This window comes from Leopardus geoffroyi, chromosome A1 (genome assembly GCF_018350155.1).
Source record: "Leopardus geoffroyi isolate Oge1 chromosome A1, O.geoffroyi_Oge1_pat1.0, whole genome shotgun sequence".
NCBI lineage: Eukaryota > Metazoa > Chordata > Mammalia > Carnivora > Felidae > Leopardus > Leopardus geoffroyi.
The window spans coordinates 213,755,320-213,779,142 of NC_059326.1; the positions used below are offsets into that span (position 1 = coordinate 213,755,320).

Here is a 23,823-nt window from a genome sequence, read left to right on the forward strand (position 1 = left end):
TTCTCTGCCAGGGAGAGAAAGGCACATGTCTTTCAAAACACAGACCAAGGGTGGCCTCTTGTTTTGCTTCCATGTCCATCTGGCTGGGGTCAGCCTCCAACTCCCGGAGAAATTGCAAGCTCTCTGGCCTGACCTGAACCCCAAGGATGGTCCCAGAGGTCCTGGAACTGACCCAGGACTCAGGGTGGAGCCTGGGAGGTTGCTTATCCCAACGAACCATGCTGTGAGATGGGCTGACCCCTGAAACTCTGCAAAATATGTGGGCCGCTGACACGGGCAACTGCCACGATTAAATCAGATGCATGTGTGCACGAGCAGAAACGCTGCCCCTCTCTCAGCATCCTCTCTCTCTGACCTACCTTTCTGCCATTTGTCACAGATAACTGGACAACAACTCTCCCTTTTGGTTCAGTTGCCTCCTTTAAAAGGGCATCTTTTACTTTTCTGAGGCAGGGATTTCAAAAGCCCAGTTGTTTTAATATTAAACGTTTCAACATATTACAATGCCATTAGACAAACATTATGATATTTTTTAAATGTCTAGAGAGGGTCTCTGTAGATACATGATTTCAACTCTAGGGGAAAACACTCCCAGCATGAACAGCCAGCATCTCTACTTTTGTGAGAGGTGCACACGGGTGTGGGTATTTGAGTCACAAGCATGTTTTAGAATATTATCAGCTCACTTTGTTACCAAGTGTTCTCAACAGGAAATAGCTGGCAGACAGCACATGCTAAACTTGGAACCCTCCAACCTCGAGCACACAGAAAACATCCAAAAACAAAATCAGAGCCATGGGCCGCCTGGAAAAACAAATACCCCAAAAAGTTATTTCTTGAATTGCACACCAGGAAGTGTGATCTGGAAGAGTCTGGAAGTGAGGGAAACAAAAGCATTGACCAGAGGACCTTCTTGAATCTCTGGGGGAAGAAAATATGAGAGTTTTCCACTGCGGCACTGTTCCATTTAGACTCAAGTATTTCTCACAGATAAAGGGGTATCTTAGCTTGTTCTGGCTTCCCAAACTGGGGACCAAACCACACCCACTTTCCACAGAGATTGGAGCTTTATGAGGACAGCAGTGATCAGGGGTCAGGGCACCCATATGCTCCACGTGGGCTCTGGGAAAGACCCAGGACACCGTATTTCAGAAAATACAGCAACTCTCAATAACTAGGAGGGTTTTTTTTTTGCTGTTAACACCTTGCATCCTGAGTTCTCTTCAGAGATTTCCTTTTAAAGAGACTTAACTGCAGTCTTTTAAAATTTGCTTTTATGGTGTACTGAGAACATCAAGATGAGAGGTGTTTACTTTCCCTGTTCAACTTCTCAAAGGATGGACATGTCGGCATCACCTGTTCTCAGAAGGGCCCTTCCTGGTACTTTGGCTTTGGGCAAAAGGACATGATCTCTTAGATGACTTAAGAGAGTGAAAAGCTTTGTTGGACAAAGCAGATGGGTGGCAAATTTCAATACTGCTGTTTCTTCAAGAACTGAAAAGGAGAAATCTTTACATTATCAGGCACAAAGCTTATAAGGCCCAATTTCACTAGAAATATCTTCAAGACATAAACGTAAATATGAGGCAAAGTCCAAAGGGGCCTCTCACAGACTCTTTCAAGTGGCTTAAGTTCCACATCAGAGTCTACAGTTCCGGTCTAAGGAAAATGTCCGGGAGCTCCTGGTGGCTCAGTGGGTGAAGTGTCTGACTCTTGGTATTGGTTCAGGTCGGGATCTTGTGGTCGTGGGATGGAGCCCGTCAGCACGGAGGCTGCTTGGGATTCTCTCTCTCTCCCTTTCTCTCTGCACTTCCTGCCCTGCTTCCCCACCCCCACCGTGTACATGCACTCTCTCCCAAAATAAATATAGACATTTTTAAAAAGTCTGGTTTTTAAAGTTTAGATGTCCCAATTCTCTCTCTCTAGGGCAGAGGTGAGGAATAGAAGGAAAACAAGACAAAAAGCAACTTAGAGGAAGAACAAGTAAGAAGAGTGGGTTTTCAGATTTCATTCTTTTCTTAAATCTCAACAGGGCCAATTAATGAAGTTGTATTTAAAATGCCCTGCCTTGGATTTCAAGACAACACAGAGACAACTCTCTGATAACACTGAATCCAACCATAAATCACTCCCCAGCTTCCATGAATGAATGTGGAGGTGAAGACAAAAAAACACACAACTACTCCCCCAGCCCCCAAAAGGGGGCTTCCCATGAGGCATTCAGTAGCAGACACAAGAGACTCAGTCGTGCCAAGGAAAAGATTTTCTCTGAAAATTAAGGAGATGATATGCAGAGAATAAGGCTCAAAATATGCAGAGCAGGCATGCTGGCTCAGTGCTGACAAAGAATAGAATAAGATAGTTGACTTCTGCCCTCATAGATTTCACAGTGAACCTATAATTAATGTTACAAATTAATGTGTCAATTTTCTAATTAACTCTATAATTATTATAGTATATTATGAATTATATTATGTCAATAATATAACATATTATTGTTAACGTTATATTGACATTATATATCATTGACATAATCGACATAATGTAACAGGTTATATTTTTAACCTAACATTTATATTATAAATTATACTATATTATCACAGAAATAAAATTTTATATAACAAAACAGCAAGATAAAAATTAATAGATCTTAATAAAATTTATTAGCTACTAGGTAAATATTTAAAAATATTGATATGTAAAATAAAAACATAATATGAATTTATATTCTATAAATTTTAAAATGATATTAATTATATGAAGAATGTTCCAACAGAAGCACAGGTTACTTCAGAAACTTCTAAAAGAGGGCCTGGCCTGCTTTGGGGATGGATGTGAACATGAAAGGTTTCCTTCAGGAAGAACCAGGGGTCTGAGGTCCAGCAGAAGTTAGCTAGGCTGAGAGGAGGCTGAAGCATGGGGTCTGGAATGAGGAGAGAAGGTCCAGGCAGAAATTAAGATCACGTTCAAGGCTGTGGGTTGGAATTTGACCGTGAATTCTAATTCCGCTCACACTGGAGATGTCATAGTGGAAAGCTTCTGGGTTGAATGGCTCCCCCCGCACCCCTCCTCCCCCATACACGCCTACCTAGAGCCTCAGAATGTGATGTTACACAGAAAGAGGGCCTCTGCATTGCACATGCAATTACTTAAGGATTACACTGTATCGGGGTGGACTCTGAATCCAAAGAAAGTGTCCTTATAAGAGACAGAAAAGAACACACAGAGACCCAGAGAAGGTGGTGGTATGTAGCTGGAGGTGGAGGTTGGTGTGATACATCTATAGGCCAAGAAATGCCCGGGATTTCCTACAGAGATGAAGGCTGACAGACCGAGACATTTCTTTCCTCAGAGTCTCTGGGAGGAACCATCTCTGTTGACAACTTGATTTTGGACTGCTAACCTCCAGAACCATGAGAAGACATTTCTGCTGCTGGAAGCCATTGCGTTTGTGGTACTTTCTTACATCACTCAGAGAAAATGAATACAGCCTCGCCCCACCCCTTTCAGCTTTTCCATGACTTTGACTCTTGAACTTCTTTCACAGTAAGATGCAATCTTGTAAAGCCTCTAAGACTTGCTTAAGGTAACTTCATCACGTTTTTCAGGGTTATATAACCACAAGATTTTAAATACATGTATTAGATATGCTATTGAAGTGACTTAAAGCCCCTTTTAGTACAATCTTTCAAAATATCAAGATGTATTTCCCTGTTTCCCAAGTAATGCATGCTGTTTCATTTACTTCAGATTAATCCGTAAGAACAAAGATGATCTATTGACTCAAATTTAAATACTATATATCACTGAAAAATATTTAAAATATGTGTTTTAAAAATACAGGGAAAAATTACCTACGTGATACTTATGGCATCAATAACAGGAAAAACATTACCCTGCTGTTTTAATTCTTGAATCTTTAGAATTTTTGCATTTGGATTGTATAAAATGTCCTGGTTTATTTTAAAAAATCATTATGTTTCGTATTTAGATGAAAAGGAATGACAGAGATTTCCAGCTGCAACTTATAATCATTTCTTCTCACACAATACATTGCGGGGTAAATAGTCTTTACTCCAATAAACAGCAGCAACATTGACTAGAACAAGAGACAGATGTTATGTATACATTTTGATCAGACTAATGGTACCTAAGACCTGGTGAAGATCATCTTCAGGAGAACAATCACTGTATGTTCCTCATTAATTTTTTTTTTTTATTTTTTCATGTTTATTTTTGAGAGAGAGAGACAGAGGGTGAGTGGGGGAGGGGCAGAGAGAGAGGGAGACACAGAATTGGAAGCAGGCTGCAGGCTCCAAGGTGCCAGCGATGGAGCCCAATGTGGGGCTCGAACTCACAAACCACGAGATCGTGACCTGAGCCGAAGTTGGATCCTCAACTGACTGAACCATCCAGGTGCCCTGTCTTTCATGACTTTTTAAAGGCATAGCAACAAAGATATTGCCAAGCAAGGGAAATGATTTAGGACTATACAACGGACAAAACCACTAGGGTGGCTATAGCTGATCATCCACAAGATGAAGTCATGTGGGTAACTGAGTCACAGAAACACCAACTATTTTCCCATTCAGTATCTGCTCTGAGATTCTTAAATAAATGTTTAAGCAATTATTTTATTTTTTGATTTTTAGCAAGACAACTGAAGTTGACTCCATGATCACCTTTAACAACAGGACCTCCGGAACACCTTTGCCAATTCTTAGTAACTTCCCCGTCACAGGTTTGTAATGTGTGACCTCCTGCCCGAGGGTGGGGTCTTGTGGTACGGTGAGTTTCAGAGCGCTCAAACCACTGAGTGGTGATTTCCCCCTGGCTCAGGGCCAACAGGCATTATATGTCCTATCAGCTTCTCTCCTCACTAAACATGCGTCAGAGGGTATTTAAAAAGCAAACAAACCCAATAAAGATGTCAATGTGTACTATCCATGTTTCACACAGGTTTCTAAAGGGCCCTAAACTTTGGGAGAGGCTCGGTTTCCTCTTTGTCCTTTCCCCTACGCCATCTGACAGGTCATCAGAACACGTGTTTTAACCAGGCAGTAGTTCCTTCCTTTTCCTGTAGCAGTAGCAACGGGCTGCCATCTTGTCAGCCAAGCATGGACAGCACATGTTACATAACAGAATTAAAGACTTCAGTCATTTGCATTGCTCAGACCTCACCTAGAAGTTCTTGCGAAGGGAGGAGTCCCCAGCCATAGCTTCTTTAAGACAGGCCTGCATTTCTAATGGGTGCCTTCATCTAACAGGTCTGTTTTCCATTCCTTAAACAGTAAAGTTTGGATTTGCTACTCACAGCCTTCATGTAGGAAAGAGTGGGAGGAAAGGTCAAGAGAATAGTGTCAGGCAAAGTGTATCAGTGGAGGGATAAAAGACTAATCAGAGCCCCTGGGGTTACACATTCCACACTATTATCACTACTGCCTTACTTTGGTGTAACTCTACATCTTATGAAAGTCAGTAGTAGTACTATCATCATCACTATCCGACCACTACAAACTTGTGAGGTGGGTAAGGAATATGTGGCTGTCACCAGTCTATAAGTGCTAAAATTTAGGAATAATGACGATGGAGCTTCACGGAGCCCATCTGGACTCCTGGTCCGGAGCACCTTCCTCCTTCTGTACAGAGGGAAAGAGATGGTAAAGCTGCTGTGTTTGGAACCGGCTGGACTCTAGCCGGGAAGATCTTCCAGAATTCTCCCTGTGCCACGGGGAGGATGTGATGCTCACTGGGGCACGGGCTGAGTTAGACCTAGCAGCCCATTGGATAGAATGCAGGTTTTGGAGCCTGGCAGTCCTAGGTTTGAATCCAGACTCTGTCACTTGTCAGTTGTAGGACTTTAAAGTGATTGATTGATTGATTTTTTCCTCAGTTTCCTCATCTGAAATGGATTGCTAAGAGAATTAAATGATATTTAGCAATACCTGAAAAATGTTCACAATGACTACATCCAAGCCCACCGGGCTACATATGGAGACAAGTCAACTAACCACATATAAAATCGCCATTGGAGAAGCGGAAGAATCAGAACCCACGTGACGAAGCTGAAAATGCTGGGGAAGTGGATACCAGTCCCACTTGCTCAAAGAAAGTTGATTCTACTGCAGCCCCTGCAAGCAACTCAACTTCCTAACCTAGCATTCTAGAGTGTCACATTGAACCACCCCAAACTCAGAGTATAGGCTCAGCTATAAAAATGCCTGTTTCAAAAAAGCAAGAGGACAAGGAAAATTTTCAGAAATGTCTATCTACCACTGTTGGGCTCCTCAATTCATCATTTCCCAACTCCTCAAGAGGTGGTCCCCTTTGGAAGTTCCATCGAACACTTAGACACCTCCAGTGCCCAGCCTTGGGCTGATTACATTCGACTTGGCATTTGATGATGAAACTTCCTCAAATTGCTCCTTGGTTGTTTTTATGTGCTTGTCACGTTGATCAACAAGACTGTGTGCACCCTATAGCAGGTTCATGGCTCTTTTGCCACCTTTTTTTTTTTTCTTAATTATTTTGTAAGTTTATTAATTTATTTTGAGAGCATGAGCAGGGGAGGGGCAGAGCGAGACGGAAGGAGAGAATCCTAAGCAGACTCCATGCTGTCAGCGCAGAACCCAATGTGGAACTTGATCCCCCAACCTGTGAGATCAGGACCTGAGTTGAAATCAACAGTCAGATGCTTAACTGACTGAGACACTCAGGCGTCCCTCTTTTACATCTGCTTGTCCCTGTCTCTCCCATGTCCTCCCCTAGAATGTAGTGTATTCCCAAGCACACTGCAAGCCAACAGTCATGCATATAATAGAACTGAATCCTTTATCCTCAGCACTGAGAAGTAATGAGAGTGGTAGAAAACAGCATTCAGAGTATCAACAACAAGGCAATGATTTTCAAAACATATGAGAATTTTACAAAAATGTATTTAAACATGGAGCCACATTTTTGAAACATGAATCACTGTAAGTGAGGTTTAGAAATAGTAATAGCTCTATAATTTATATGCATGTGCCATGGTCTACACACTGTAGTAAGCACATTGAGAAACTTCTGTGATTTGTGAATATATTCTTGCAAAAACTCATATGGTGGGGATGTTAGTGAGATGTGAAAGTCACTCCTTCATATCATCCTCAAAACCATTCCTATAACCTTTGACTTTTATCTCATCCATAAGTTTCGTGTATCTTCTCCTTTGTAACTTCCTGCATTTATGGTCTTACTTAAGAGGCTTCCCCACCCTAGATAATATTCTATTTTTCTTCTAATACCTTCACAGATTTCATTTTTATGTTTAGCTTTTTATCCCATCTGGAATTTAGTCATCTATTTTAAGGCAGGACTTAACCTCACAGTCTCCCATAAAAAGTTTTAGCTAATTATTGCAATAAAATCCGCTAGGCAGACCATAATTTTTCTTCCATTTTTAAAGTCTCTCCTTTTCATACACCAAATTTCCTGATATTTATGGGCCTATTTGGGATTCCTCCCTTTGTTCACCTGGTCTGTTTGGTAATTCCTGTGCCACACTATTTGAATTACTATAGTTTTAAAGTATAGTTTGCTTTCTGGTGAGGCAGCCCACATCCTTCCTCATTGTTCTTATTTTTCCAAAAATTTCTTAGCTATCACTCGCTTTTCCCTCTTCCAGATGAGTTCCAGTTCATCTGTTCAAGTTCCAAAATAATTCTTTTCAAATTTTGATGGAAATTGCATTTAGTTACAGATAGGAAAGGAAGACAGCAGGATCTAGTATCCTTAAAGGACTGTCTGTAGAGCTGTAGGTACAAGAACTGTGATTATAGATACATAATGTGAACAATTGTTTAGTTAAGGATGCAAAAAGTTAAGATTGCCCCCATTAAAAAGCAAACAAATTCACCATACCCAGCCTTAGCTTAGAATCTTTAGAATAAATCTCCATGCTGTAATCAGCATCCCACAAGTTTTCAACTGAGGTTATGAAATCCAAGAAGGTTTTCTTTAAAAGTTATTTTTACCAAATTATAAATCAAAGGTATATAGAGGTTACAAATTCAGACGTTCCCATCACATAATTATTTCAAATCACCCTCTCCCTTCTCCACTCTAACCTGAATTTTAGAGTGCAGTTTTTATGATATACTATATCTCCTGGCAGCGATATCTCAAAATTATTACCATAGACATTTAGTGGAACAAGTCCAATTTTAAACTAAAAACACCACTTTAAAAGATATATTTTAATTCTGGCATCCCTATTTATATAATAATTAAAATTCAATTAAAAAGTCGTAATATTAAAACACTGATGGATTTCCTTTAGAGAAGGTGGAACATATTTTTCCTTAACAAGAAAAACAAACAAACAAAAACAAAAAAATAAGAAGGGTTTAAACTTGTTTCAAAGAGTAATAAGAGCTAGAAATAAGATCTGTATTTAAAATAGACAAAAATCTTGTGCTGATGCTTGCGGGCAAAGAAAAAGAAAACATACTCTGTCTAGCCTACTTTTCATATTTTTTTTCTATGCTTCAGGAGATATTATAAAGATAACAATCCAGCATGACTGAAGGGCAGAGATCACATGTAAGAGCAACGATTTCTCTGTCCGATAGGTTGCATTTGACTAAGAGAGAAGGGGTACAAAACCTCTCTTTCATGAGATGTTACACAGATCGTGTTCTGACTTAACACATTCAAGGAGTGAATAGATGCATCATAGATTGACACATCTGTACAAGGGAATGCTACTCAGCAATGAAAAGGAAGAGCTACTGATACATTTAACAGCATGGATGAACTTCAAATGCATTATTATCCTAAGTGAAAGACTTAAATGGCTACTTAAGTAGCTTAATTAAGACTTAATGTAGGATTCCATTTATATAACATCCTGGAAAAGGCAAAACAACAGGGACAGCGAACGTATCTGCGGTTGCCAGAAGCTATGGGGGGAGGGGAGGGTTTGACCACAGGGGGACACTTTTCAGGGTGATGGAATGGTTCTCCTCTTGACTGAGGTGGTAATTTACATGACTCATGTTGGTCATAATTTATAGAATGGTACAACTGGAAAGGTCTTCCTCCAGTTTCTTTCTTATGTTTTAGCATAATGTCTCAATTTTGTACTTTAAGTACATTCCATCTAATCCTTTAGGAATTGGGTAAAATTCATCATGCTAAAGAGTGTAAGCAAATTCTATCTCAATAAACTTAATAAAGAAGAATACTCTTGCAAGCCAAACTGTCTTCTGATACCATCTTCCATCCATCAATAGCTATTAGCAACTTATTTACTTCTGTAGGGGAAGGATCCACCTAATGGACGACGTACGATACTGGCTCTTGCTGATTTGTGCTCTTCGTTTGCAGCACCTGAAACTCACCTTCTCAGTCCTTCCACAGAGCAATGTGGAAGTTCTCTCAAGTGAATCAGGTTAACTGTATTAAATGCTGGTGCCAGGATGGTGGTCTCAGGCTCCTGGGTTAGAATCTGATCCCACGGGATACTTTAAACGAGTACCACATAGCTTCAATCCAAATCTATGGGTTTTCATCGACAGTCAACTTAGTCTTATAACAGACCAACTAAAGGCATTTCAATATTTGCATTTTCAATATTGGCATTAAGAGAAGTATACTGTCTGCATCAAAAGGTGATAATCCTTTTCTAGATAAGACTGCACATAGAGTTTGATTCAGTTTAGGCATTAACATTTAAAAATGACAATCCTGTCTTATGATGAGCAGCTGAAGGGACTAAGGATACTTATCCTGCAGAGGATAATGCAGAGGCGGGGGCGGGGGTGTATGAGGGATAGAATGGTTTTATATACAAATATCTGAATGGCTATATGAAAAAAGGGATAAACCACTTCAAGGTGACACAGGTTATAGGATTAGGACCCATGAGAAAAAGATAAAGGATGAAAGATATTTGGCTTTATAATCCCATGATGGAGTAGCTGCCGTTGGAGGCAGGGAAGCTGCAGGTAGGGTTTTGGATTTGGTGGTGGGCTGGGTGGGAGGACTTCCATAAAGAGAGAGGACCAGCAGTAAGCCAATCACACTGAGCTTGGTGGTTTACCAGGTATGCCACGCCCAAGAAAAAATGGGGCATCTGGGAAAGGCAGTGAAGGAGGAGAGGAAAGGAAGGGAAAGGAAAGAATGTGGACACATGGAAAGATGACGAAGGAGGAGACAAACTCTCTAGTTCGTTTTTCCTGCATTGGTCAGGGAGCTATCTGCCTGACATTTGATCAGCTTTTGGATTTGGAGACGCTTCCATTACATGAGGGGTGGCGGGGACGGGACATTAATTATCTGTCCCCATACCCAGGAACCAGTCCACAGGCACATGACTTACATTTGGACCCCAGGAGGCTCTTGCTTGGCACTATGGATCATAAGGACGTGATAGGACACAGGGACAGATAAAGGCTAGTCACGGGAGTCCAGTAACCATGGTGGTGGCAGTGGTGGTGTCCTAATCAGACTGTTCCTGTGCCATGACCTTGGGTGTGTTCTTGGCCACTTGGTTCTTGCCCATTCTCTTGAGCCCAGACCTCAACACTTCTGTTGGCTTCTGTAAGCTACCCAACATTCTGTCACTAAATTTCTTTTCTACCTAAATAAGCCAGAATTGGTTTCTATTACTTGTAACTTCAAAACTCTGATAGGATCACATAAACTGGGGAAGGGGGTACTTAAGAGGTATTTTACATTATCCTTATATCATATATGAGGATGAAATTCTTTAAAAGCTACATGGCCCCTAATATTGGTTGCACTGGAGAGCTTAAAAATAATTAGGATCTCTACCTTTACCACTACCCCTAATTATTTCCAAGGTTCTGAAACACTAAATCAGGGCTAGGGGGTGGTAGAGCAGAAGCCATCACATTTCCCCCCCTAAAGTTTTCTAGGTAATTCGAATGCAGATTCTCGAAGTCTGGTATTTGGGTTTCTAAGCAAATGAGAGTGATATGAACCATTAAATAATTTGTCTGGTTGTCTAAAGTATTTTCAATCTCCTCTGTCTCAGGCCAAATCTGATCAACCTACAAGTGTCTACAGGGTGAATCTCACCTCCCAGTCTTCTTATTAGCACATAACTTCTCCCCCAAACCCACAAAACCCTGTGCCCCCCTCCGCCAAACTTTACTCTTTCACTCCTGGTAAGGCACTTCCATTCTCTCTGCCTGTACAGATCCTACTTATGCATCAAGGTCAATTTAAGAATGGCTTCTCTCAGGGCACCTGGGTGGCTCAGTTGGTTGAGCATCTGACTCTTGATTTCGGCTCAGGTCATGGTTTGTGGGTTTGAGCCCTGCATGGGGCTCTGTGCTGCCAGTGCAGAGCCTGCCTGGGATTCTCATTCTCTCTCTCTCTCTCTCTTTCTCTCTCTCTCTCTCTCCCTCCCTCCCTCCCTCCCTCCCTCTGTGTCTACCCCTCCCCCATTTTCTCTCTCTCTCCCTCTCTGTCAAAATAAATAAACTTAAAAAAAAAAAAAAGAGAGAAAGAGAATGCCTTCTTTCACGAACTCTTTCCTTTCCATTCCAACCTAGGATTTTTCATAAAGTTAAATTTCAGAGCTGGAAGCATCCTCTAGTAAGCACATGCCATCCATGTCATGTCATTAGTTCACATACTCCTTTCATTAGAATTAATTTCTTTCAAATAATTTTATTTCAATTTTCATTGTCTTTATACTTTATCTCTCCAAGTCCATAAGTTTCCCTTCAGCAACTCTAGAGAGACATAGTTGGTGCTTAATATCACTAAGGTTAACTTACCACACACTGAGTTCCCTCATTCTCAAGCAGTGTTATTTCTTGGGAAGAAAAGTAAAGTTTAATCCATTCTAGAGATATCTCTCTGTTGGAATCATTGCAGACATTGTTACAGATACTAAAATCTGTCTGGTTCTTAATCTAGTCTGGAACACAAGGTCAAAAACCCTGCCATTCTCAAAATGACAAATCCTGAAGCATTTTCACTACCCAGAGCAGCAGGAGAGGCAGGAAAGACAATCCCTGCCTTTGAGCAGACAGAAAAACATCCTGTGACTTACATGTACCAACTTGTTCACCCAAACAATTCCTGGCACTGAAAAGTGGCCACTGAAGGGCAGAGGGTGTGAAATGATTTTCTAATGGGCCATTAGAGCTACTTTAGTCAGGAAATTTAGAAGTGATATATTTCTATGGGAATCCCGACTCCCCCCATCTCTACCCTACCCCTGCTGCCCAAAGTAAGCCTTTCATTGTGTTATGATAGAATAAAGTATTTCTTCTACCCATAGTGATTCTATTTGGAGCCACTCAGCAGAAAGGTAAAGTCTTTGAGGGTAATACAATAATATTGGTGATGAAGAGACCACCTTAAGATTATATAATGCTTTGTGCTTTTTCTCCCAAAGCCCTTCCATACACTGTTTTATTTGATTTGCCCAATAAGTTTGTACAGGAGAAAGTGCCAACAGAATTATGCTCATCTTACAGATGGAGAAGTTGAGGCATTGGAGGTTGAAGTGACCTAGTGAAGAGGTGGGGCCCCCTGGGCATTCTGGGGGCCTCAATCTGTCAGCTGTGGAAGCAGCAGGATGGCTGACGTCATGGACATTTTCGTGCCAGAGCTTCGGCACTATTATTTGGGTGAAATGCGGTCTGCACTTCACACATGTGGGCATTAGATTTTTGTTGCTCTATGAAGACACCCCAGAACTAAGGCCCCTGAGACTGAAAATAAGTGGCTCTGGTCAAGGAGCACGGAGTCTGCATTGGGCGTGGTCTACATACTTAACCTTCATGGTACCCCTCCCCCCATATTAGTCAGCCAGTTTATGCACAAAGCCTCCGTGTTCTCATCCATAAAGTGAGGGCTCTGGGTCTGGGACAACAGGTCTACAGCAGTGGTTTCAAACACAGCTGATCAGAAGAATAATCTGGGGAGACTTTTATCCAAAGAAGAAAAAAAGAGACAGCTTTGTAAGATGACACATGTTCATCACATACAAGATTTAAGCAAAGACAAGCACCATACAGAAGAGATAAAAGAGATCCCCAATCCCCATTACCCACTGGTGACAGGACAGCAGTGATGCAAAAACATTCTGAAACAGGTGACCAACATGTGAGGAATTCCTTTACTCCTTTTACAAGTACAACTCTAGACCCTCACTGAGAACGGAGATTGGGGCATGGCAATCTGTATCTTACCAAATGCCTCTTGTGACACAGCCAGAGTCAACGGCTGGCTTTTAGGAACGAGGGCACTGATGGTAAATAGGGAGTCTTCTTCCACAGATGGGTAATAAAGCAACACGTTTTTCATGGAGCAGTCTCCTGGTCATGAGGTGTCATCTGTGTCTCCTCAAGGCTGGGATTGCCACTCTTGAGGGTACAGGGAATTGGCCCCGGAAGTAGAAACAGTAAGAAAGAATTAAAAGAAAAACAGAGAGTAGAGATAGTAAGAGTCACCTTGTAAAGGCCTTGCACTGTGCCGTCCCACCTGCCACAACCACACACACATCCTTCCTCAGAGATGACCCCTATCCCAGGGGAGCAGAGGTGGTCTCAGGTAGGCAGGGCCTGGAAGTATGGAAGCTGAGGTGGGTCACTGCAGGGGACCAGGTCAGGGAGAAGGGGACATAAGGGAATCTAGTCAAGGTGAGCCCAAAGACTGAGAGACTATCTTGTGATTATTCAGCCTTAGACATGAGAGAGAACATGGAACGTAGGTCCGTGGAATATTCCTTAAGACTTATTCCATATTACGTCCTCGGCTCAATTACCTCTCTCCTGGGAAGATAGGGCTAAAATGGCAGAAACAGATGACAAAGAAGATGGCAGTAACTGGTGACCGGAAGGATCCATTCTTCACTAGGAGTTAATAGACTGGGTTTGGGATGCCAATCTCCTGGGAGTTTGATTAGCATAAGTCAGTCTCCAGGCAGTTGATAACCTCTGGTAGATGGACAAAATTGGATTCCCAGATCTCTGTGGCCACTCTATAAGGCCACCAGCAGGCCACATGACATAAGTGGTTTGGGCCAAGGTCTGTAGCACCTTTAGGAGGTAGCAGGTCAGGACTGGGGTATCTGAGATTATTAAAGAAACTTGCTTGGGCTGTGGAGGCACAGTGACTTTTCCCCCCGCCATACTCTGCCAAAGTACCTTTCCCTAATTCGCAAACATCCCTGAAAATCTTACAAAGACATACCACTTGCATCATTTAATTACACATGTAATAAATCACCCTCGGGGAAAGAGGACACAGAGCTCCTCAGGGCAGAGCATAAGGTCACCACGCACAGATGGGGATCGGATGGTCGCCCTGCCCTCCCCAGGCAGCGGCAGTGTTCTTCCCAGCTCGCCTGGCACACACCAGCCCCAGAGCTCAGGAAGTGACCCCTCACGAGCAGCAGCTGCAGCAGCTTCCCAGACAAGGCATTCCCACGACAGAGCCATTGGGGGACACCCATCTGCTACTGAGCCCTTTATCTTGATGGCCTCTCCCAGGCCTGAGCCTCCACCGCATTCACTCGCCAGCCTGGCAACTACTCTGAGGCTCCAGAAGACCAAACACAGGACCCTTGGAAGCAGGTGAAGTCTTCTTTTAAGATTCTCCCACCTTCCCTGTCCTGGGGCATCTCTTCCCACAACCAAGTATTACAATATTTAAACTATTATCTATAATGGAGATTGATTTAAATTATTAGAAGTGAGTTTGGAAAACACAGGCCTTTATGTGAATTGCTGTGGGCTAGAGCCTGGCTACTGTGAATTTGTTAGAAACGCAGAAACATCAGGCTCCACCTGGACTCACTGCACAAGAATGTGCATTTTATCCCCAGGTGACTCACAGGTTGGAACACACCCTACTGTCCTGAGTTAGTATTTCTCTCCTGGTAAATAAAGATCTAAATATTAAATGGTGTGAGTAGACATTTTTTCAAAAAACATATCCAGACGGTTAACAGACACATGAAAGGATGCTCAACATCACTCATTATCAGGGAAATACAAATCAAAACCATGATAAGATGCCACCTCACACTTGTCAGAATGGCTAACATTAACAACTCAGGCCACAATAGATGCTGGCGAGGATGCAGAGAAAGAGGATCTCTTTTGCACTGCTGGTGGGATTGCAAACTGGTGCAGCCACTCTGGAAAACAGTATGGAGGTCCCTCAAAAAGTTAAAAATAGAACTACCCAAGATCTAGCAATTGTACGACTAGGGACTAGGTATTTATCCAAAGGATACAAAAAGACAGCTTTGAAGGGGTACATGTACCCCAATGTTTATAGCAGCATTATCAACAATAGCCAAACTATGGAAACAGCCCAAAGCCCAAATGTCCATCAACTCATGAATGGATAAAAAAGGTGTATACTGATACACAGACACTGGAATATTATTCAGCCATCAAAAGGAATGAAATCTTGCCATTTGCAATGACATGGATGGAGCTAGAGTGTATTATACTCAGCAAAATAAGTCAATCAGAGAAAGACAAATACCATATGATTTCACTCATATATGGAATTTAAGAAACAAAACAGATGAACATATGGGAAGGGAGGAAAAAGGAGAGAGGGAAACAGACTATGAGACTCTTGACGATAGAGAAGAGAGGGTTGATGGAGGGAGGTGGGTGGGGGATGGGTAAATGGGTGATGAGCATTAAGGAGGGCGCTTGTGTTGAGCACTGGGTGTTACATGTAAGTGATGAATTACTAAATTCTAATTCTGAAAACAGTATTACACTATATGTTAACTAGAAATTAAATAAAAATTTGAAAAAAAAAATCAAATGGTAGTCTTTAAGATAGGCAGTCTTTTTCTTTTCTTTTCTCTTTTTTTCTTTTTTATACCTTGGACCTCTCTGGCTGTCAGGTAAAATCTCACTATTTTTAAATGCATAAAATATCTAGGATTACAAAGAAAACCAATTATGTGGAATACCCTAAATGTTTTTAAATGTATACCATAACACATTTTATTAACACATTAAATAAGAATATCTGGCAACAAGTTTATTAACTGGTATATTTTCAAAGTTGTAATGTGCATAATATTGGAAGGTATCTACTGCAAATAACATGCACCATTTTTACTGGTGCCAGGCATGGGGACTGCTAATACTATAATACTTTGACCCTAAATCAATTATTGAAGGAAACACTAAACTCAACTACAGTTTAGTGACAACAAACATTTTATTTTCCTCCCTGCCAGGTTCATAGTCCCCCTTTATTAATAGAATCGAGGTTAAGAATAAGAGATGCTTAGGGATCTTATGCAAAACGAGGTAAAAGTTGTGCCCCATATCTGTCTGACTGTCTGATCTTAGTTTGAGCAAAGCTGGCCAAATCACTTCCTTCTCCAATAGAGACTGCATTTGCCTTTTTGGCTTCTGTCCACTGGCTTTGATGCAAGTTCCTACCACAGAGATGAGCACTTAGATGTTTAAGAAGTACATCTGATCAAATCCTTTAGGTTGGGGTCCCAAATATTTCTGAAACAGACATGCCAGGCTACATTCTGAATACCACTGCACAGAGTAACTAAAACAATCCCATTTTGTAGGAAGCTGCTGTCTCGATCTGCATAGGTACTTCCCTACAAATGTGGATTTAATATAAATTACTGACACTGAGTTCTGAAACATTCTCCCTGCTCTGCCAGAGCCTGGGGCAGGCTCTCTCTCTCTTGGATCGTAAGCACCTTTTCAGGGTACTTTTCTTGCCAAGAATAAGCAACACTTCCCACAGCCATGTCAACTGTGGTTCTCAAAATAAGATCCATTTTCAGAAAAAGCCAAAATCGATTTGTCTCTGAATTTCAAAACTGTACATCCAAGGCGTCTACACCGCTCTGCAGGCCACTTCCCCCTCATACTAACCGAAGTGCCATGAAAGCAAAATGGAACTGAACACATCAGCCTTGGGGGAATTCATCTGATACTTGGTTTGAACTCTCACAGAAAAGTCGCTACTACACAATGAAGCATTTCTCTAACAAACACAAATCATGTGAGCATGTTCGAGCCACATGTTTACAAAAGGAAGAAAGACCTACAAACTTGAGACCCAGTCTCACATAAAGATTTCTGCTCAAAAATAGCCATGTTTCCAGGTGCAGGGGAACGCCACGAATTAGTTTCCGTTTGCAGCCCTTCTCCTGGACACACGCACACACACTAGTCACTCACACTTAGCTTTTCTTTACCTAGTTGTGCTCATCTGGAAAAGAGTGCTAAACCTTGCTTTTCAAACACCCTGCAATTACCTTTATCTAGTTCTCCACCTATCCTGGTTCAGGGGCAGGTAATCTAGGAGATGGTTATAAGAAAGAAAATAGGCTGGGAGCAGAAGAAACCTCACAGATTTGAGGGTCAATCTGTGGATAAGAGTCTATCACAGTAAATTGTATCAGAGAAAAAATGTTTTTAAAATTTAGCACCGTATTATTCACTGTCATCGAGCCTAGAAAGGTGATTCTTTGCAAGGTTTGAGATCTTAGCTTTGAGACTGCTTTGGTTTTAGAGTAACCCAGAGGTTGCTGCTGGAGTGCATAAAGAACCCACAGTAAAAAGACTAAAGCTGACGGCAGATTCTCTCCCCACCCTGAAATCCCAACGGCAACAAATGTAATTAATTAAGCCACCAGAACACTGTAGAGATGACTCATGCTTCTCCTAGTGAAAGTTTCAAATAACTGACTCTACTCACTTAAAGATGAAGTGTTGAATTTTTGTTACCATAAGAAACGCATTAAGAATGTCTAATTAGTTATAGACATAAGAATGTCTAATGCCTCAGCATTATGCCAACAGCAGAATTTCCACCACACAAAGTTTCATGGGGCCACTGAGACCTCCATAAAATCCTCACCCACCAAGATGCCCCTAGGTACCTTCTCAGCTGCAGCGTTCAGTTCTCCTTCAACATTCTTTGACTGACTTGAGGGAGAAACTGAAGTCAGGCAAGTTCTAGCCTGTCAAAAGGATTGTGCAAAGGACTTAGCTTCCCAAACCCAAACTGCAGCCTTCATTTCTGCCACCTTCTCCCCTGCAGTGATTAGAGGCAATTTTCTGTTTTCCCCCTCTGGGTCTTTACTGCTCTCCTGCCAAAACTGTCTTGCATCTGCTACAATAAAATACCTGTGATGTTTTCTAAAGCCAGCAGCTTACTGCCAACAGTCAACCCTCTACCCCACAGGCAGCGGTCTGAGAACTTTAGTCAAAGTGTTGCAAGGTGAAGGCTAAGGTGGAATTTGGCTAAGGCCAAGGCATGGTTCCTTGGAGGGCAGACCCTCCTCTGGCTGATGGAACCAGCCTGCAGGAGAAAAGAACACTTTTGTTAAAGAGGCAGAAACAAGAGCAAGAGATATGAGTATAGGGTTGTTATCCATCAAGAGTACCATGATGAATCCAGAGAGTCATGCCATTCAAAATGAAGGTCACCTATGGTGCCTTTGAATTCCCTCCCACTTCTCCCTGGCGTGGGCACTTCCAAGTGTGTTCTTATTTGGGTGGGAAGTGAAATTGATCACTGCCGCGCCCCCCCCTTTTTTTTTTGGAGGGGGAGGGAGGAGAGACTGTAAGAATGTTTAAGCTTTTGTTGAAAGGGCAAGGCTTGGGAAGATGTAATGTAGAAATAGAAAGCTATCTACTCTTCAAGGAAGAAATGTGCAAATGTTTTTTTGCCCCCACAGTCTGAGTCGTCACACTGAAATAGAGGCTTTTGAACTGAACTGATTCTCAAGGACCACTCTGGTTGATCCTCAGACTCACCCTATTCTGCCAATTTCCAACTTGGTTTCCATCTTTTAATTTGGGAAGAAAACTAGAGTGGAAATTAGAAAGGCAAAGAAGACAGTCCCAAGTGTCTTGCTTTAAGACACCTGATAGCCTCCAGACCTCAAAGTTACCAAAAATACAAAGTAATGCTTCTCTTTTACCAAAGGCATCACTCTCGGTCCTCCTAAGTGCCAAGTTTCGCTGGTGTATGTAAAATATAGTTATATTGCTTCTTCAGGAAGAGACCATAAAAAGGCAGGCAGATCTAGAGTCCCAAGTCAATTGCTGTCTTGATCTACTTACTGCCCAGGGACCTTGTATCTAAGGCGAGACTGTGTGAGCTCACCCTGTGCCCGACTGAGGCCATCTGTGGAATGCAGTGTAGTGTGGGTGCATGCACACGCACACCTAGATTTAACAAACCACGGTCACATAACGCAAAGGGCCAATCAGCAGAATAGGACATCAGAAGATGTCTTCGTAGGGCATACTCCGCCCCCTCCTTTGCTAAGCAGAGCAGGTATCATGTGAGTGAAGAAGGATGCTACCACCTTCTTCCCTGGCCACTGAGGAAACAGCAGAGCTCCAGTCAGGACATCCAAGGTGACAGCGATGTTGTGCTATACCCCCTGACCCCCACGGCAGGCAATGTTTGAAGTTGAGAGGGTGCACTGCCTCCTGAAGTTCTTAAGAGGGACACAAAGCTATACAAAAGGGACCCCTGCCAGCCACTGAGAGGTGAAATTATTAATTCCCTTTCATGGACATGATCACAAGCTTCCCTTGCTAACTCAGAATCATAACTTCTATTTGCTTGACCATTTCTCTCTTCTAGATTTTATGTACTTTTGTACACATAGGCAAACATTTAGGTTGGTCTTTTATCCCATTCACCATCAGGGAAAAGTTGATGAACAGAAGTCAGATTTGAGTCCTGTTCAGATAGCCAAAGGGAGGGGGGCAGATACTCCAGCTATGAGCTGACACACTTGCCCCCCTAAAGTCTATAAATGAGTTGGCTGATGAAGGGCTGCTTGCGTCTTATCCTCCAGTTTAGCTCATGATCATATTTTGACTGCTTGGCTGCCTCTGTCTCTTTATGAGCCAACTTGGTCGCATGGCTCAGAACCGAAAAGGTCCCTCATGCTACTTTGAGACACCAGGTAGTTTGAGAGCTCTTAGATACACACGGCCAACCCATGCAGAGGAAGAGGTTACTCACCCTCTAACCATGGCCTTCTGGGAACCCAAAGCTGACCCTTCACCCCAGAGCCTGTGCCCCATTAAATCTGGCCACCGAGCACCACACCCTCTTGGGCAAGCTTCATAAATCGCCTCACGTGCTGTGATTCCTAACTGCTCCTTGCTTGGGGAGTCCAGGCCTCAGCGTGCTCTGCTTCTGGTTGAGTTTCAGCACTTACGCAAATCAGGTTTCTGACTATGTCTGAAATTCCAGTGCATACAGGAATAGCAGGTTGCTTAATCTCTAAATTCAGAGCCAAACTCTTTTCTAAATACAGACAAAGGTGCTGCCTGGATCACATGGTAGATTAAAGGACCCACCCTTGCCAGTTCTGACAGGCCGACTTGTCAAGTACATTGCCGCCATCTTGTTTTCCAGCCCCAAACTCCCATGGGACACCATACTATACATATTTTCATACTTCCTCACTTGTTTCCATCTGTCAAACTGGGCCCCACCCCCATTCTTCTCCACTGACAGCATCCAATTTCCAAATAAAGGACACTAGACAGTGAAATGTCTTGGAGAGAAAAAAAATTAATACTGGCCATTTTATTTTTCTTCTTAAACTACAATCTTCTTGTAAGAAACTCTTGTGTGTTTCTGCAGTAGACAGTAAGCTACTTACTTACTTATTGCTCCATATCCAGGCCTGCAGTTTTGATACAAGTTAAACATGAGCAAGGTCACCAGATTTTCCTCTTCCCTTATTAGAAAGGACATTAACAATGAAATACTGTGCTGGGTTGAGGAGAACTCCATGTTCAGGGAAAGGCCGGTGGACCTATAGTAAGCTTTCTTAGATAGTAATAAAGGAACACTGTTCTGGATATGAGAAAACATGATATTCATTTCACTCTCTTTTTTATTACAGAAAACATCTTTTTTTCCCAAGTCCGATAGTAAACAGCACAGATTGTAGAATTCTGGCCAGCATTCAGTCCACAAAAGAGAAACAAGGAAGTGAATCATTTTTGTGTAAGTTAGCGGAGTTTTGTTCCCCATCAGACTCTTTCAGCAGGGGGCACCGTCACCATGTGGTGGGTCTCCCAGATGCCTTCACCAGAAGGTTCACCAACAAGGGGAAAGGAGGAAAATCCAACCACAATGCACAGTTCATCTGATGTTTCTTTCCCATTGATTGGACCCTGAAGAAAATCTTCCAATTTCCCTGCTCCTGAATCCACCCTTCTGGAGGCAATAATGCCTTTTAATAGACTGAGAAACTAAAATCAGTTTCCAAAACAACAGCTCATTCAAACTGTCGAGAACTTGAGCTGTGTCAACAACCCACTGAGCATTCTGGTCACGAGTGATATTAAAAATCAAAGGTCAGCAACTATTTTCTCTAAAGTGTCATAGAGAAACTATCTTAGGCTTTGCAGACCTTATCTGTCTCTGTCCTGTATTCTTGTTCCTTCAGCCCTTTAAAATGTGCAATACACATCTAGCTCCCAAGCCCTCTGAATACAAGCTGAGACAGGCTGGGTTTGGTGCACAGGCCACAGTGGGCTGACCTCTGACTGCTTCCAGAATGGATCCGAAAAAGGAGTCTGTCCCCCAGTTCAGCCTAAATCACAGCAAAAGCACCTGGAACAGGCACGTAAAGGATGGGAGACAAAGGTGCCCCACCCAACTGATGGAGAGTTAGCCAGAAAGGAGACTTGGGGGCAGTGGGGACAGGAGAGACTGTCCCCCCTCCCCTCTACATACTGGGTGTCACTTTGGAAGGCAGAGAAGTCAGAGAGAACAAGAGAGCAGCGATAAGGTATGGGCTTGCCTTGACTAAGCACAGCCCTCCAGGCCTAAAATGCAAAGCCAGAAGATTTGGCCTCCCCAGCCCGACGGATGGACTCAGCCAGCCAGTAAGCGAAGCAGCTCTCACATCAACCTCCTCAGACACATCCCTGTGGCTAATATGGCATTCTCCAAAGCTCCACTCCAAGGGTGCCAGTACTCAGGCAGGACTATTCCACTGAAATCTTAAGTTCTCTATCTAATTCTGATGCTTCTGTCACTCTGACCACCCACACCATTTCTGATTGCCCCCAAGTCAGCTCAATTCCACTACTCTGACCACTTTGCTGGGGGGAAATGCATGTCCAATTATCCAGGCACCTATCAGAAGCAAGGCCTGGCAATGGCTCCAAAACCCAGGCTTGAGCTGCTCTTTATTCTGTTCCTCTTCTCATCTCACAAGCCCCAACAATGGAAAGGATGCTCTGAGACTTAGCCGTAACCACGGGAACCACAGATCTGTCTTTAAATTATCCTTGCGTGTGGCCGCAACCCATGGCCCTCCACATTTATTTTCTACTTCTGAGCATGAAGACATTACTGTGACAGTTTCCAATCCTCTGACCCTCATCTCCCCCCTGCCCCCACCATGAGAAATATTTAGATCCACACTTTACTTTCCAATTCCCTGACTTAGAAGCTGAGCAAAGCAAGCCTGCCTTAATGGAGAAAACATTAGTGCGTTCAGGCTTCACTCTGGATCCTGGTCAATTTCGAGATATTTCACAGCTGTTGTACATCTACTTCCTTTCTTGCAAAAGCCAGCAAAAATTAGCAAGCACCTTGTTGGCACTGAAATATAAAAATACAACAACGGTCAAGCCTGAAAATCAGTTTCTGGTTGGCTATCTTCAAACTATTTGTTCTAAAACAGTGCCTGAAGTTCATTTATCATCTGCCAAGTTTAAATAATCAGTTTTAATTCAATGCTGCATGCTTTGGTAGGATTGTTTTCAAAGCAACCTCCAGAATATAAGTCATTTGGTCATCAAAGTAGTCACTGAGAAAAAACTCTTGCTTGGGCAGCTATCAGCACAATTCACGCTAGGTCTGTTTCTGATGTCAATATTATCTATTCGTTTCTCATATGCTTAAAAAAATGCAAACATATAAGTTGTGTTCGGAGAGAAGACAGGGTTCTCTCCCCAGCTCGGGTCCCCTCCTACCTGCTTCTGAGCTGATCAGGTGAGCCTTCTCTACTGTGCTTCACACCCACTTGAACAGGACAGGCTCCAGAGTTTGTCGTGCTTCATTTCCCTTCTCCATTCAGTCCTTTAAAGTCCTGGGTTATTAGCTATCAACAAAAATGTGAGCCATGCCAGGGCGTGCTCTGACTTCCTGCCTGCTCCCCATGCTCTACTGAGCTTAGGAGCAGATTTTCTCTTTCCTCCTCCAGCTTCACCTCCTGCGCTCGAGGGCCCCACCCACAGCACTCAGATCATTTTTCATTTATGAGTGCATCCAGCGAAACTGTGTGTAAGAGAATGAGCCAACCCTTGCCCTGCCAGTGTCCTGGAACCACGCTGCTAAAGGCGGCTTTAATTTTCCAGGAGTATGGGGGAGCATTAGCTTGTGGCAGAAGTCATCTGGGGTTTCCTCCTGCAGGTATCTGCAGACCAGACTTCCATCCACAAAGGACCCACACCTTGGTGATAGAGTTGTAAGAGCATCAGTATGCAGATGCCACAACCTGAAATACCCTGAAGATTTCAGGCACGAGACAACAAAAATACACTAAAAATGTGAAGCCAGGATGATCAGTGAAGAAACAGCACCCAGTGACCTATTTTACTTTGCACTTATTAAAAGGCCAGGTTTCTTACTGCATTTAAATGGGAATAAAAACTGAGACTTTAAATAATATTATAAAGAAGCCCACTGGTAAGTAAAAGACCATTTGTGTGTATGGTTTTTTTTTTTTTTAATGTTTATTTATTTTGAGAGAGAGAGAAACGGGAGGGGCAGAGAGAGAGAGAG

General features: G+C 42.6%; 1 protein-coding gene and 1 long non-coding RNA gene across 8 annotated transcripts in view; one reads left to right on the forward strand and one right to left on the reverse strand.

Annotated features, from left to right (window-relative positions):
- PDZD2 (PDZ domain containing 2) overlaps positions 1-23,823 on the reverse strand; it is a 368,370-nt gene that overhangs the window by 116,371 nt on the left and 228,176 nt on the right. Inside the window, exon 1 of one of the 7 annotated variants that reach the window (XM_045441001.1) lies at positions 23,013-23,243. The exons of the other annotated variants lie outside the window; for them this stretch is intronic. The gene's annotated coding sequence lies outside the window, so the exon portion shown is untranslated. Of the gene's footprint in view, positions 1-23,012; positions 23,244-23,823 lie in introns of those variants that run through there. 7 annotated transcript variants of the gene reach the window in all.
- Positions 2,807-6,423, forward strand: LOC123578375. Its single transcript, XR_006702346.1, has 3 exons — positions 2,807-3,586; positions 4,653-4,741; positions 5,894-6,423. It is a non-coding gene; the product is annotated as an uncharacterized LOC123578375 (long non-coding RNA).